Here is a 17,218-nt window from a genome sequence, read left to right on the forward strand (position 1 = left end):
TTTAACTTGCAGCAAGGCATGGTGTGGGCTCCTGTACATGTAAAAATGAGCCTATGTACCTGTGCCTGGAAAACACTGACCTAGCAAGTTTAATTTCAGTAGATGAGTATCTGATTTATAGATCTCATTGAAGTCAGCACGTGTATTAGGTATTTTACAGCAACACAGCCTCATGTGGGGAGGAGGTTGCTGAGGGTTAAGGTGCCAATTTAAGAGATAAGGAAATGACCTCTGAATAGTTTGCTCAGGACTTCCCTGATGGTCCAGTGGTTAAGAATCCACCTGCCAGGGCTTTTCTGGTGGCTCAGTGGTAAAGAATGTGCTGGCCAATGCAGGAGCCAGGGGTTTGATTCCTGGTCCAGGAAGATCTCACACGCTGGGGAGCAGCTAAGCCTGTGGCCACAACTACTGAAGCCTGTGTGCCCTAGAGCCCGTGTTCTGCAACAAGAGAAGCCACCGTGATGAGACGCCCCCACTCGCTGCAACTAGAGCAAAGCCCAAGCAGCATCAAAGACCCAGAGCAGCCAAAATAATAAAATTTTAAAAGAATCTACCTGCCAACGTAGGGGACATGGGTTCGATCCCCGGTCTGGGAAGTTTCCACATGCCACAGGGCAACTAAGCCCCTGTGCCACAACTACTGAGTCTGCGCTCTACAGCCCAAGCTCCACATCAGAAGACCGCAATGAGAAGTCCGAACACCACAACTAGAGAGTAGGCCCTATCACCGCAACTAGGGACAGACCCAGTAGAGCAATGAAGACCCAGCCCAGCGCAACCAAAAATAAATAAAAAAAATAATTTGCTCAAGGCCGTGCAGCTCAAGCAGGGATGTAAGCTGGGGCTCGCTGTTGGCCCAGCCTCTCTCAGCCCCTACACTCCATCTCTTCCTTTGAATTCCTCTGATGGCTCCTGTGGGATGGGAGGGGGGTGGGTAATGCATTTTTTGCCATGAGCCTCTGCAGTACCTCCAGTTTGGCCTCGGTTGGAGCAGGCCATCTATAATCCTAGTGGATCTGTCTCCCACAGTCCAGTAATGCACCAGAGCTTTCTTCTTGGGCTGGACACACAAAGTTCAGTTCAGTCGCTCAATGTCCGACTCTTTGTGATTCCATGGACTGCAGCATGCCAGGCTGTCCATCACCAACTCTGGAGCTTGCTCAAACTCATGTCCATCGAATCGGTGATGCCATCCAAAGAGGCCAGGTCAAGTTGCTTTTCCGGGGCAAACACTTGGTATGGAAAATGTAATCGCATACTATCCGGCACTTCTCAGCAGCTAAAACTTTGGCTTGGAAATGTATTAACTCCCTGAAGACCGACAGGCTCCTCAGCATCTCATGCCCCAGCTCACATCCTCGTAGGCTACTTTTCACTCCTGCCATGGCTGCAGCCACCAGCTCTTTCCCGGGGTGGGTTCCTGGCAGCAGCCGGCCTCAGCTTCTCTCTGAACTCAGGAAGCTGTTCTGCACTCAGCATGTGTGTAGCCTTGAAGCAGGTCAAGGATAACACTGCTCAGGGCAGCCCTTCTCCCATGGGAGCTGGAGCCAGTGCTCCCTCCACCATCCCCTGGGTGGACAATTCTGAAAGACTTCTTAAACCACTTCTCAGATGGGATAAGGCCCCTGCTGCCCACAGTGGAGAAGAATTCAGGAAGACACCCTTGATTTGCTTTTGCTCCCTCCATTTTACCCTCTCCCAGTCTCCCTCTGCTATCCCCTGGGAACTCTTACTAAATAAGCTGCCTTCACACGAGCTTTTGCTTCAGTAAGACACTAACCATGAGGTCCATGATTAGCGTCCATGATTCAGTCAGTTCAGTTCAGTTCAGTTGCTCAGTTGTGTCCGACTCTTTGCGACCCCATCTATCGCAGCACGCCAGGCCTCCCTGTCCATCACCAACTCCCGGAGTTCACTCAAACTTACATCCATCGAGTCAGTGATGCCATCCAGCCATCTCATCCTCTGTCGTCCTTTTTTCCTCCTCCCCCCAGTCCCTCCCAGCATCAGAGTCTTTTCCAATGAGTCAACTCTTCGCATGAGGTGGCCAAAGTACTGGAGTTTCAGCTTTAGCATCATTCTTTCCAAAGAACACCATCCATGATTAGCTCTGGACAATTTTTCCAAGAGGAAGTTGAATTCTCCTGTGAGTGTATGGGCAGAGTGTTAGGGATCCCCAAAGTCATATGTTGAAACCTAGCCCCCCACGTGATGAAGTTTGTAGGAGGGGCCTCTGGGAGGTGAGTAGGTCATGAGGGTGGAGCCCTCAAGAACAGGATTAATGCCCTTATAACAGAGACCCAGAGAGCTCTCCAGTCCTCCTCCTGCTGAGTGAGAGCACAGAGAGAAGACAACTGTCTCCAGCCCAGAAGAGGGCTCTCATCAGATCCTGATCACGCTGGCACCCTGATCTCAGACGTTCAGCCCCCAGAACTGTGAGAAATAGGTTTCTGTTGTTTGTGAGCCACCCAGTCTATGGTATTCTGCCATAGGAGCCCAGATGGACTAAGACAGGCATATTCTTCCAGTGGGGGAATACAACTTTTCAAGGTGATAATAAGCCAAGAATACAAATATTCATAGGATCTTAGATTTAAAAAATCTTTAGAGTTATTTTTGCTTAAGAGTCTGCAACCTGGCTTCAAGGGACCTGTGAATCCCTGGAATTGCAAAATGTGTGTATATATACATGTGTGTATATATATATATATATATATATATATATATATATATATATACATATACACATATATATGTATATATTTTCCTTTTTCTCACGAGGAGAGTTCCTGCAGCTTTCCTCAGATTCTTAAAGGATTCCTGACCTTAAAAAAAAAAAAAAAACCCTTAAGAACAAGTATTCTGCACTTTGGGATCTTGTTTTTAGCTCCCCACCAACCCCAAGAAGCAGCAGTGGTCTGACCTGCCATCTGCTTAGGGGTCTGGTGACTGGGCTGATCACCCCACTTACTGAGGGCACTGGCCACCTTGCAGAAAGGAGGCTTATCTCAGCAGGCAGGTGGTGGTTGAACAAACAGCCTGACCATCAATAAGCTACCAAGTCTCACAATCCTGCTTCCTGGAGCCTCTCCTCTGGACTTTGACCAATGGAAGCTTCAAATAAATCATTCAACTCAGTAAACGTTCATGGTGATTCTTTTAGCAGGCCATGCATATATCTGGCCCTTGGGTGTAAAAGGGGGAATGGTTACCTTTGACAAACATCTGCATGCTGGGCACTTCCCCACTAGTTCAAGGTCCACGAAGGCAGTGGCCATACCTGTCTTTCACTCTGGATGGACCGGAGACTAGCACAATGCCTGGCACAGGGTGGGTGTTTAAAGAATACTTGTTGACTTACATTTGTATGCCTTTATGTCATTCAATCCTGTGTTTCAATTAAGACTTTGGGGTTGCAAGTGATAGAAAACTTAATTCTAACTGGCTTAAACCAAAAGACAAGTACTGCTTCCTTAACAGTATAGTCCAGGAGGACTTCAGGAATGGCTTGATGCAGGAATCAAATAATTTCAGTTATTCAGATCCATCTCTTAGCTCTACTTCCTGTTGATTGGCTTCCATCTTCAGATGGGCTACCCTTGTGGAAATAAAATGGCCACAGTTATGGCCATTTGCCCTCTTAAAGAGGCCAGCAGAGTCCGAGTCCCAGCATTCCTACCCAAAGTGCTGAGGTTCACCTAGATTGGACAGCCAATTACCATGACCAGGGTGCAAGAGATATGTTAACTAGGTTAGACCATTCAGGCCACCTCAGAGCTAGGCACTGGGTCAGTCTCAAACCACTGCACAGAGAATAATGCATATGTACATGCATGTGTGTTAAGTTGCTTCAGTTGTGTCCGACTCTGCAACCCCATGGACTATAGCCTGCCAGGCTCCTCTGTCCGTGGGATTCTCCAGGCAAGAATACTGCAGTGGGTTGCTGTGCCCTACTCCAGCGATCTTCCCGACCCAGGGATGGAACCTGCGTCTCCTATGTCTCCTGCACTGGCAGGTGAGTTCTTTACCACTAGTGCCACCTGGGAAGCCCCCAGGAGAGGAATGGCTTGCTAAAGGAAATTAGGAGTTTTCTTGTCAGGAAGGAGGGGAAATAGATGCCTGGCAGCAAAGCACAGGCCTCTGGTTACCCTGGAAGGCAAATTTTATTCCCATTTTACAGATCAGGAAAGTGAGGCCCCAAGATGATAAAGCACTAGGCCAAAGTCACATAATTTGTGGAGTCTGGGATGTGTCCCAGGTCTGCCAGCTCCAGACCAGTTGGCCAAGTCACAATGGATGTATTTTGGAAATAACTGCTTGAGTATTTGCTCAAAGCTGCACTGATTTCTTCTATGCAGGGATGCTTTGTTTTCTAAAAGTCTCTCTGGGCAGGACTTTAGGTACAACTGTACTTGTCTCCAACCAGTATTCTTGCCTGGAGAACACCATGGACAGAGTAGCCTGGTGGCCTACAGTCTACGGGGTCACAAAGAGTCAGACACAACTGAGTGACTGAGCACACACACACTCACCTCCAATCCTGTTTATCTGCTGTGGGGCTCTCAGTCCCTGTATTTGACCAAATCCCCTTAGCAATCTTGTTGATTGGAAAGAGGTCAGGTACAGACCCTTAGCTGGTGGAATGGACAGTCTAAAGGGGAGACAGATGAGAAAATGGACAGTTATACTGTGACTGGGGCTTTGAAGTATAGGGCTGGCACATCTAACCGCCACCAGAGGCTCAGGGATGGCTTCCTGAAGGATGATGGGTGTTTGCTAGGTGAAGCTGTGTGAGAGGACCATCAGGCAGTGGGCAGGGTATGGGTAAGCATACAGAAATGGGGAAGTTTAGGGAGGCATGGAGAAGGCAATGGCACCCCACTCCAGTACTCTTGCCTGGAGACTCCCATGGACAGAGGAGCCTGGTAGGCTGCAGTCCATGGGGTCGCTAAGAGTTGGACATGACTGAGCGAGTTCACTTTCACTTTTCACTTTGATGCATTGGAGAAGGAAATGGCAACCCACTCCAGTGTTCTTGCCTGGAGAATCCCAGGGACGGGGGAGCCTGGTGGGCTGATGTCTATGGGGTCGCACAGAGTCGGACATGACTGAAGCGACTTAGCAGTTGCAGCAGCAGGGAGGCAAGTGAACAGCAACACATCAGTTTGTCTGGAGTATACAATCCATTTTCAATTCTTTGGCGCTCAGCTTTCTTTATAGTCCAACTCTCACATCCATACATGACTACTGGAAAAACCATAGCTTTGACCAGACAGACATTTGTTGAAAAGTAATGTCTCTGCTTTTTAATATGCCGTCTAGGTTGGTCATAGCTTTTCTTCCAAGGAGCAAGCATCTTTTAATTTCATGGCTGCAATCACCATCTGCAGTGATTTTGGAGCCCAAGAAAATAAAGTCTGTCACTGTTTCCATTGTTTCCCCATCTATTTGCCATGAAGTGATGGGACCAGATGCCATGATCTTAGTTTTCTGAATGTTGAGTTTTAAGCTGGCTTTTTCACTCTCCTCTTTCACTTTCATCAAGAGGTTCTTTAGTTCTTCTTCACTTTCTGCCGTAAGGGTGGTGTCATCTGCATATCTGAAGTTACTGATATTTCTCCCGACAATCTCGATTCCAGCTTGTGCTTCCTCCAGCCCAGCGTTTCTCATGATGTACTCTGCATATAAGTTAAATAAGCAGGGTGACAATATACAGCCTTGACGTACTCCTTTCCCAATTTGGAACCGGTCTGTTGTTCCATGTCCAGTTCTAACTGTTGCTTCCTGACCTGCATACATATTTCTCAGGAGGCAGGTCAGGTGGTCTGGTATTCCCATCTCTTGAAGAATTTTCCACAGTTTGTTGTGATCCACACAGTCAAAGGCTTTGGCATAGTCAATAAAGCAGAAGTAGATGTTTTTCTGGAACTCTCTTGCTTTTACAGAGATCCATTAGATGTTGGCAATGTGATCTCTGGTTCTTCTGCCTTTTCTAAATCCAGTTTGAACATCTGGAAGTTCACGGTTCATGTATTGCTGAAGCCTGGCTTGGAGAATTTTGAGCATTACTTTGCTAGTGTATGAGATGAGTACAATTGTGCAGTAGTTTGATCATTCTTTGGCATTGCTTTTCTTTGGGATTGGAATGAAAACTGACTTTTTCCAGTCCTGTGGCCACTGCTGTTTTCCAAATTTGCTGGCATATTGAGTGCAGCACTTTCACAGCATCATCTTTCAGGATTTGGAATAGCTCCACTGGAATTCCATCACCTCCACTAGCTTTGTTCATAGTGATGCTTCCTAAGGCCCACTTGACTTTGCATTCCAGGATGTCTGGGTATAGGTGAGTGATCACACCATCGTGGTTATCTGGGTCTTGAAGATCTTTTTGTACAGTTCTTCTGTGTATTCTTGCCACCTCTTCTTAATATCTTCTGCTTCTATTAGGCCCATACCATTTATGTCCTTTATTGTGCCCATCTTTGCATGAAATGTTCCCTTAGTATCTCTAATTTTCTTGAAGAGCTCTCTAGTCTTTCCCATTCTATTGTTTTTCTTTATTTCTTTGCATCGATCACTGAGGAAGGTTTTCTTATCTCTCCTTGCTATTCTTTGGAACTCTGCATTCAGATGCTTATGTCTTTCCTTTTCTCCTTTGCCTTTTGCTTCTCTTCTTTTCACAGCTATTTGTAAGGCCTCCTCAGACAAACATTTTGCCTTTTTGCATTTCTTTTTCTTGGGGATGGTCTTGATCCCTGACAAAACGTGGTCCACTGGAGAAGGGAATGGCAAACCACCTCAGTATTCTTGCTTTGAGAACCCCATTAACAGTATGAAAAAGCAAAAAGGTAAGACACTGAAACATGAATTCCCCAGGTTGGAAGGTGCCCAATATGCTACTGGTGATCAGTGGAGAACTCCAGAAAGAATGAAGGGATGGAGCCAAAGCAAAAACGACGCCCAGTTGTGGATGTGACTGGTGATAGAAGTAAAGTCCGATGCTGTAAAGAGCAATATGGCATAGGAACCTGGAATGTTGGGTCCATGAATCAGGGCAAAAAGGAGATGGCAAGAGTGAACGCCGACATTTTAGGAATCAGTGAACTAAAATGGACTGGAATGGGTGAATTTAACTCAGATGAAAATTTTATCTACTACTGTGGGCAAGAATCCCTTAGAAGAAATGGAGTAGCCATCATAGTTATCAAGAGTCCAAAATGCAGTACTTGGATGCAATCTCAAAAACAACAGAATGATCTCTGTTCATTTCCAAGGCAAACCATTCAATATCATGGTGATCCAAGTCTATGGCCAGATCAGTAATGCTGAAGAAGCTGAAGTTGAATGGTTCTATGAAGACCTACAAGATCTTCTAGAACTAACACCCAAAAAAGATGTCCTTTTCATTATAGGGGACTGGAATGCAAAAGTATGAAGTCAAGAAATACTTGGAGTAACAGGCAAATTTGGAGTACAGAATGAATCAGGGCAAAGGCTAATAGAGTTTTGCTATGAGACCACACTGGTCATAGCAAATACCCTCTTCCAACAACACAAGAGAAGACTCTACACATGGACATCACCAGATGGTCAACACTGATATCAGACTGATTATATTCTTTGCAACCAAAGATGGAGAAGCTCTATATAATCAGCTAAAACAAGACCGGGAGCTGACTGTGGCTCAGATCATGAACTCCTTATTGCCAAATTCAGACTTAAATTGAAGAAAGTGGGGAAAACCACTAGACTATTCAAAAGACAGAGTGTAAGAAAGTGAAGTCACTCAGTCATGTCTAACTCTTTGAGACCCCATGGACTGCAGCCTCCTAGGCTCCTCCATCCATGGGATTTTTCAGGCAAGAGTACTGGAGTGGGTTGCTATTTCCTTCTCCAGGGGATCTTCCCAACCCAGGGATCAAACCTGGGTCTCCCACATTGTAGGCAGATGCTTTACCATCTGAGCCAACAGGGAAGCTCTACACCATTCAGGTATGACCTAAATCAAACCCCTTATGATTATACAGTGGAAGTGAGAAATAGATTCAAAGGATTAGATCTGATAGAGCGCCTGAAGAACTATGGATGGAGATTCATGATGTTGTACAGGAAGCAGAGGAGGGAGGGTTCACCTCACTGACCTGTAAAAAGCAAGGGGGTAGACAGGCTCTGGCCCTAATCCATGGCAATGATAACTTTACAGGCAGTAATTCCTCCCAAGGATAGATCACTTTCTCTCACCTGGTTACCATCATAACTTTACCCAGTCTTCACAGCTTCCCCCAAAACCAAGGAGGACAGTTCATGACCCTGTTTTACAAAAGTAGAAACTGAGATACAGTGAAAGAGACTTGCCAGAAGTCACTGACAACTTTGCAGGGTTGACACACTCGCCCAGTGGCAGGTTAATTATCACCGCTGCTAGTATGTGAAGGAGAGTGCTGGAAATCAGAGCTCCCAGTTGCCTGCAAGCACCAGAGGAATCAACATGAGTGCTGGTGGCCAGGGCAGGGTGGGATGGGGTGGGGCTGAGCAGGGGAACACTCCTGAGAGATGACCAAATAGACAAGAGTGAGTGGGTGAGTTCAGGAGAGAAAAGCTGTGGCTTCTCTCAAAGGAAAACTTTGAGAAAAAGCAACTAGGCAGCATTTTGGGGGGTGGGCACTGGGTGTAGAAAAAGTAGCGAGTGGGCTGGGAGTTAGGGGACCTGCGTTCGGTCTCCAGGTCTGTCATTATCATTGTGTAACCTTCAACAAGTGAGTTAAGTATATACACTTTAGGTTCCCACCTGTAAAATGGGTCTAATAAACCTTCCAGCTTTGGAAGACGGTTAGGAATTCCCACGAAATAAATGACTATGTGAAAGTGTTTTGATAAATTAAAAACCTTCTCCACACCCAAGGGGGAATAATTTGTATAGTGTACCTGGAGAAGGGAATGTAAATCAGGGCTTCTAAACATGGGCTCCAGGGATAGCATTCAGGAGATCTGCAAAGCTGGATTGAAAAAATATATATATTTTCACTAAGTTCTAACTGAAATTCAGCCTTTCCTTCCATGATTAACTTCGGCATTTGCATCGTTGTCAGTAATCACAGGCACATTCATGACATGCCCAGGGTTGGCAAGCATCTTGAAATATTGTTCATGTTCATTATGGACTTTGAAATTATGGTAGTCATGAGATTTGCCACTAGATTTCAGTATTTCATCTATTAATACAGAAGCACATGTGTTACCAGTCACAAATTTGTTTTTAAAAATCTATTCAAAACTTTAAAATTATGAATCATGTTTAACATACACATAAGTAGACCTAATAGAATACAGAAACTCTGTGTGCCCTGGTGGCTCAGTGGTAAAGAATCTGCCTGCAGTGCAGGAGACCGGGGTTCGATCCCTGCGTTGGGAAGATCCCCTGGAGGAGGACATGGCAACCCACTTGAGTACTCTTGCCTGGAGAGTCCCCATGGACAGAGGAGCCTGGCAAGCTACAGTCCATAGATTCCCCCAGAGTTGGACACGACTGAAGCAACTAAACAGCTGTGTGCCCATCATCAAGTCCAACAACCATCATCTGCTTCTCTCCCACTCACATTATTACTTTTTTCATAAATAATATTTTTGTGGGGTACATTTTTTGCAGTCCTATAATTTTGAAGCAAACCCAAGATATAATCTGTAGATATTTCTGTATGTACTTCTAAGTATAAGAAGGTTACAACAAAAACCGTAACCACAATATGATAATCATATCCAAAATCCTCCAATAATTCCTTAAAATCATCAAAGACGCACTAAGATTAAAAAACAAAGACATCTCACAAATGTAATAAATTTTGAAAATACTGTTTGTTTAAACCAGGATCCCATTAAGTTCTGCACAGTGAGACAGGTTGCTTTTAACTCTCTTTTAACATATAAGTTTCTCTTTCTTCTCTCTCTCATCTTGCAATTTATTTGTTGAAGAAATCTGGTGGCTTGCTCCAAACAGCTCCTTGCAGTCAGGACTTTGTTGGTTGCATCCATCCCCCGCAGTGCTGCAGAAAAGCTCCACTGTGCTCTGCTCTTCTGTTAATTGGTAGTCAGATCTAGTCTTGATCAGGTTCAACTTCAATTTTTCCTGGCAAGATTACTTAATGGGAGCAGAATGCTCTTTCACCTGGGGGCATAGAATATCTAGTTCTCTTTTTCTCTGACCTTAGCAGCTGATTGTCTAGATATGTCTGGGCATGGCTGACTCCAGCCATGAGCCAGGAAACATAGCATCTTGAAGAGGCTCCCAAGAACCAGACGGCCATTTTCCCAAGGAGACAGCTTTCAATCGAGAATGGTGTTTGGAGAATGTAATCTGGGTGCTAGAAGCGCTCATTACAACAGGGTTTTTTGTTTGTTTTTTTGCCAAAGTTGAACAAGCAAGTTAAAATCCCCATGTTAGGTAGACACCCAGACACCCAGTGAGCCCAAGAAATCACTGGCCACCAGCATTTAGTTCTACTTAAACAGATTTGGTTGTGAGAGGAGCAGTTTGACTAAGGGAGAGAAAAGTAAGTTACCCTCCCCAGTGGAGCAGGGCTAGACTGTGGGCAGTTGCCTTAGGCTCCCTGTGCCTGGTGTCCTGGTTCTTTACAAAAGAACATCAAAAGGTCCTGGGAAGGGGTAATCCCCACAACCCTGTTTCAGCCTCAGAGAGGGTCCCTGCACATGACCACAGGGAGGAGCCTGGAAAGCAAAGGAATGGAGCCTAAGGAATGAACTTGGGGATGGATTCTCTCCCTTCTTTACTGGGGCAGACATGGCTGGTTTTCTTCTCCAGTATTCACTAAGATGATACCACTCTAATGGCAGAAAGTAGAGGAACTAAAGAGCCTCTTGATGAGACTGAAAGAGGAGAGAGAGTGAAAGAGCTGGCTTAAAACTCGACATTAAAAAAAACTAAGGTCATGGCATCCTGTCTCATCACTTTATGGCAAATTAAAGGGGGGAAAGCAGAAGCAGTGACAGACTATTTTCTTGGGCTCCAAAATCACTGCAGATGGTGATTGCAGCCATGAAATTAAAAGACGCTTGCTCCTTGGAAGAAAAACTATGACCAATCTAGACAGCATATTAAAAAGCAGAGACATTACTTTTCAACAAAGGTCTGTCTGGTCAAAGCTATGGTTTTTCCAGTAGTCATGGATGGATGTGAGAGTTGGACCATAAAGAAGGCTGATCCCCAAAGAATTGATGCTTTCAAATTGCCGTGGTGAAGACTCTTCAAAGTCCCTTGGATTGCAGTGGCATCAAACTAGACAATTCTAGAGGAAATCGTCCCTAAATATTCATTGGAAGGACTGTTGCTGAAGCTCCAATAGTTTGGCCACCAGATGCAAAGAACTGACTCATTGGAAAAACATCAGCTGGGAAAGACTGAGGGCAGGAGGAGAAAAGGGAACAGAGGATGAGATGGTTCAACAGTACCACCAACTCAATCATGAATCTGAGCAAAGGGGTCGCTAAGAGTCGGACACGACTGAGCGACTTCACTTTCACTTGCATGCATTGGAGAAGGAAATCGCATCCCACTCCAGTATTCTTGCCTGGAGAATCCCAGGGACGGGTGAGCCTGGTGGGCTGCCATCTATGGGGTCGCACAGAGTCGGACACGACTGAAGCGACTTAGCAGCAGCAGCAGCAGCAGTGAAGGACAGGGAAGCCTGGCATCCTGCAGTCATGGGGGCGGGAAGGGTGTCACAGAGTTAGACACCATTTAGCGACTGAACATTCTCCCTTTTTCCTGTGCGCGTGCTAAGCCGACTGGGTCATGTCGGATTCTTCGGGACCCTATGGACTTGTAGCCCGCCACGTTGCTCTGTTCATGGGATTCTCCACGCAAGACTATTGGAGTGGGTTGCCAAGCTCTTCTTCAGGGGATCCTCGTGACCCAGGTATCCAACACGTGTCTCTTATGTCTCCTGCATTTACCGGCGTGTTTATTACCGCCAGGGCAAAGCTCATGGCTGCCTAGGGGAAAGACTACATTTCCCAGCTTACCTTGCAGCTAAGCTGTGAACAGGAAGCTCAGTTCTGGCCAATGAGATAGGTTAAAAAACCTACTTCCTGCCGTGTTTTGTCAAATCTGTTATAAGCACCATCAAAATTCTTTCTTGACTCCTAAATTTAAATAAGTTTAAAATTTCCTCTCCCAGTTTTAAAACGAAACTAAAAAACCCTCACAAATATACCACAGGAAAAGCAATGGGTTTACACTTCAGTTTTTAAAATTTTAAACGCACACGTACCTATCTGTCCAGTATTCTTGCCGGGAAACTCCGAGCAAACGAAGGCGTCTGGTAGGCTGCAGTCCATGGGGTCCCTAAGAATCGGACACAACTGAGCGGACTTCACTTTCACTTTTACGCACTGGAGAAGAAAATGGCAACCCACTCCAGTGTTCTTGCCTGGAAAACCTCAGGGACCGCAGAGTCTGGTGGCTTGCCGTTTACGGGGGACACTAAGTGACTTACCAGCAGTACTCATTAGTCTGGGGAATAGCTGGGTAGCATCACTAACCGAATGACTGAACTGCGCTACTTGACTAGTTTTTTTTCCTTTTTGATTCGTTTTTCCTATGCACCCAATTTCACTCATCTACTCAAGCACTCCGTAATCTATACTCAGAACTCAGTATTAACAAGCTCAAAGTCTATTTTTTGTAACACCATAAGTAGCCTTGCAAAGGCAAGGCCTCAAAAAATTGAGTAAAAACTCAGAATTGTTCCTCTCCACGGAAATCTTTAGTAAAAGGCGAAAGATTTATACGATCTGAAGAGAAACCAGAGTATGCTTCGATTTCGGGGCACGCATTGCTCAGGTAACTGTTACTCCTAAACCAGTAAGAGTGATTATTTAACTGACAGAGCCGTTCTTATCTGTCTTTTCTCAGACAATTCTATGAAAGTATTCTCACTTTTGGGGGGAAATAGTTCAAAGAAAAAGAAGAATATAGCCATTTTTAGGTTGAAAAATTGTCCTAGGTGCACTGCATTGTGGGTATGCAAATATGACTCTCAGTTGTCACGCCCCTGTTTCCGGAAATTCCTTAAATAGTTCATTCCTCTTGTGCGGGACAGAGACCACCACCAGAGGGCAGAGCCGAGGCGAGACTTAGAAGGTTAGAGACCTGAGCCTGATTCAGCTACAAAAAGACTGTTTTAGGTGTGAAGCGGAGGTAGGGTGGGGCATGCGTGTTCAGTCGTGTTCCACTCTTTACGACCCCGTGGATTGTACCCCGCCAGGATCCTCCGTCCATAGAATATTTTCTTTCTGTTTATCATTTTTGCCAAGCAAAAGAATTTTTTAAATGGCCCAAATGATCAAATATAGAAAATTATACCTGGGGAAAAAGTGTACTTTATACAATGAAAGTAAAATTTGAAATCACATGAACAGCTAGCAATAGGCAATTAACTAAATTGTGGTAGGTCAATAAAATGCACCATTCTGAAGCCACTAAAATTTTTTCTCCAAAGAATATATATGAATATATTTACCATTTATTCGGTTAAAAAGAAAGATACAAAAGTATATTCCAGTTAGGTAGAAAAAAGATGTGTGTGTATATGAATGGCTTGAGAATAAACATTAAAATGTTAATAATAAACAATTTATTCCCAGCGATAAGTAAGCTGCTGCTGCCAAGTCGCTTCAGTCGTGTCCGACTCTGTGCGACCCCATAGACGGCAGCCCACCAGGCTCCCCCGTCTCTGGGTTTCTCCAGGCAAGAATACTGGAGCGGATTGCCATTTCCTTCTCCAACGCATGAAAGTGAAAAGTGAAAGTGAAGTCGCTCAGTCGTGCCGACTCCTAGCGACCCCATGGACTGCAGCCTACCAGACTCCTCCGTCCATGGGATTTTCCAGGCAAGAGTACTGGAGTGGGTTGCCATTGCCTTCTCTGGCGATAAGTAAGAGTTGTTTTAATTAATTCTATTTGATTTTTGGCTGCGCTGGATCTTCATTTCAGCTCACGGGTTTCCCTAGTTGCAGCGAGTGGGGGGGCTGCTCTTCGTTGTAGTGCTTGGGCTTCTCGCTGTGGTCTCTTCTCTTGTAGTGGAACACAAGCTTTAGGCTCACGGGCTTCAGTACTTGCAGCACGTGGGGGCTCAGTAGTTGCAACTCTGGGGCTCTAGAGTTTGGTCCTCCCTGGTGGCTCAGATGGTAGAGAATCCGCCTGCAATGCGGTAGACCTGAGTTCGATCCTTGGGGTGGGAAGATCCCCTGGAGGAGAGCATGACAACCCACTCCAGTATTCTTACCTGGAGAATCTCCATGGACAGAAGAGTCTGGCCGACTACAGTCCATGGGGTTGCAAAGAGTCAGACGCGACTAAGCACAGCGCAGCACAAGAGCGCAGGCTCAGTAGTGGTAACTCAAGGGCTTGAGTTACCCCCCGCGGCAAGTGAAATCTTTCCAGACCAGGGATGGAGCTGTGTCCCCTGCATTGGCAGGTGGATTCTTTACCACTGGACCACCAGGGAAGTCCAAGTTATTTTCATAATCAGGAAAAAAACCTGGTTAAGGGTGGGAAATCTGCAGAGTTCAAGTCTCCGGCCTGAACCTTGTGCTGTGGGGAGGGGAGAGGGGGCCGCTTCTTCTGCAGCTCCACCTGTGCTTCTCTTAGTCTGACTTGGACCCTGGGCATCCAGGGGAAGGCGGCTTCCTCCCATTTCACTGCTTCCCCACTCCCTGCCCCCACCCTGCTCCTACCTCCTAACCCGGGTCACTTTCCATCACCCACACCGACACAGCAGGCAGAACAAAAACCTCAAGGTATTTAAACCGTTTTGCCTTGGCTTGGGAGTGCATGATGTGACCCTGTAGGAGTTTAGTTTCCTATTTATATTTGGTTTACTCAGAGATAAGAGAATTCCTCTTCATTTCTCAGAAGATGGCTTGAGAGAGAGAGGGTCTAGTATTAGTAATTTGCTGCTGGGAGACTTCCCTAGTGGTCCAGTGGTTAAGAATCTGGAATTAGCAGGAGACATGGGAGACATGGGTTTGATCCCTGGTCAATGGAACTAAGATCTCACATGTCTCGGGGCTCTGCAACTACTGAGCCCACGTGCCACAACTAGAGAAAGGCCCGCATGCTGCAACGATCCTGAGGCAATGACTAAGACTCAATTCAGTAAAGTAAGTAAATATTAGGAAAAAAAAAATTTGCTGCTGGTAACTTCCTACCCTCAGATCAAGAGAGAATGAGTCGACACTCTGATGACCATGTGAGTGTTAATTATCCTGAGTTCTTTTAACTCTTTTAATCCGTAAACTAACCCTATGAGTTTGGTACTATTAGTACCATCCTCACTTTACAAATGAGGAAACCGGCTCACAGTGGTGAAAGCCCACAGGTGGTAAGTAGCAGAGCTGGATGTGAATCCAGGAGACTCCCAGAGTCCATCCCCTAACTATGACACTGCCCTCTCTCAATCGTAATCTACAGATTCCCATTTATTGAGCCGCTCCCATCCTTTCCTTCTCACAACTTAATGGGAAAAATGCTACCATCATTAGGGATTTGCAGATGAGGAAATGTCACTTGGTCAGGGCCATCACCTTGGATATAGTCCTGGATCTGTGACCTTTGCTGACTCTCATGTGGGCTCCTGACTTTTCCATACATCTTTGCCCTCCCTGGAAAATACTATAAAATCATTAGCTTCTCCTTCTTCCACTCCTGGCTCCCTGGGCTCATTGAAGTATCCACCAGCCCATCCCTGGGCATCTCAGTGATGTGTTCCATCCTCAGGTGCCTCCTGTTCATCCCTGGAGCCAGTCAGATGTGGATTCTGGCCAGCTGTGTAGTTTCTCCAGTGACCTTGGTGGGGGCTGTCATCTTGAAACTGAGGACTTGAAGAATAGCCTGGGCCAAAGGCAGCCATGGACCAGGCCACTGGGGACTCTGTCCTGAAGGCCTGTTCTCTGAACCTTGGTGATCTGTTTCCTCCAAGCAGAGCAGGTCCTCTGCTGCTGGGACCTCCTGGGAGATGCTGAGCCCTGGTTCTGGGCAGGTTGATGCCCAGAGGATGAAGGCACTCCACTCTGTCAGGTGGAGTTGGGAGGCTTCGTGCCCACCATGTCTGGGGTGGGGGAAAATCAGACTTAGTCTGTGAGCAACACATGGTTATGGCAGCAGGGACTGTTCCCCCGGCCACCCGCATCCCCACCCCCCTCCCCCCGCCAATGTGCCCTTGGCTCCTGACAGCTCCTGAGCCCAACTTGCCTTTCTCAGGCATCATTCCTGAGGTTCCTCCCCACCTTGGAAACAGTTGCCAGGCCTAGAGTAGGAACATCAGGGTCACCACGGCAGCCAAGCCAGAGCTGTGAGGAACCCAGGTACCATAGTACCACCCACTTTGGCTATACTTTGGCAGTTTCTGAGCAACTTCAGGTTTCCTGGAGGGCAAAAGCCAACCCTTCCCTCCCCTGGCCCTGGTCTAGGGGCAGCCTTGCCTTCTTACTGTCAGCCTGAAGGCCAGCATGCTACTGGTGGCCAGCCTCCTCGGCCCCTTCACCCTGGATGGCCGGTGGCTATCTGTGTGGCTGAACCACACTCACTCCGTTTTGTCAGCTCCACCTTATTAATAGAACCACAGACCATTTCTGCAAGACTGGTCTTTGGCTTACTCACCAGGAATGCATCTAGGTCAGATAAGCTCCTCACCAACTTTAATCCTTGTCTTTATCTGATAGGAAACTGGAAGAATGCCTTTTACTGATGCAGATGGTTAATGGCCCTTAAGGAATAATGGTCACAAGATCCCCAGGAGGTGGGGGTGGGGAGGGAGGAATCCTTCCTGGGTCCTCCCAGTGCAGATGTGTTTCTATTTTTAGATGTTTATTTTTATTCATTTTAGACGTGGTTCTATTTTTAGCTTTGGCCTCTTCTAATGCTCCTGTGCCCCTTTTGTTGCTGCAAAGTGTAGCTGCAAATGCCTCCAGATAATCTCCTGCCTGGGTGTCAGTTACCTACAATAAACGTCATAATTGCACTTTATGGAGTTGCCCGCTCTGAAGTGACTTAGCAGCAGCAGCAGCAGCTGCTCTGTTTTTCAGTCTCAAAGTTCCTCTTCAGTTCAGAGGATGTTATTCAACATCCCCTCTGTGGTGGGTCTACTTTTTCTTCTACTTGTGTTGCTTCTAGATTTCCATGTTTGAGCTCATTAATTCTCTCT

The 17,218-nt window shown here is 46.2% G+C and overlaps 1 non-coding gene across 1 annotated transcript; it reads right to left on the minus strand.

Moving 5' to 3' along the window:
• Positions 1 to 12,711: 12,711 nt before the first annotated feature.
• LOC139176578 (U5 spliceosomal RNA) lies at positions 12,712 to 12,827 on the minus strand. The gene has a single exon (XR_011561035.1). It is a non-coding gene; the product is annotated as a U5 spliceosomal RNA (small nuclear RNA).
• Positions 12,828 to 17,218: the final 4,391 nt, after the last annotated feature.

This window comes from Bos indicus, chromosome 16 (genome assembly GCF_029378745.1).
Source record: "Bos indicus isolate NIAB-ARS_2022 breed Sahiwal x Tharparkar chromosome 16, NIAB-ARS_B.indTharparkar_mat_pri_1.0, whole genome shotgun sequence".
NCBI classification, from domain to species: Eukaryota; Metazoa; Chordata; class Mammalia; order Artiodactyla; family Bovidae; genus Bos; species Bos indicus.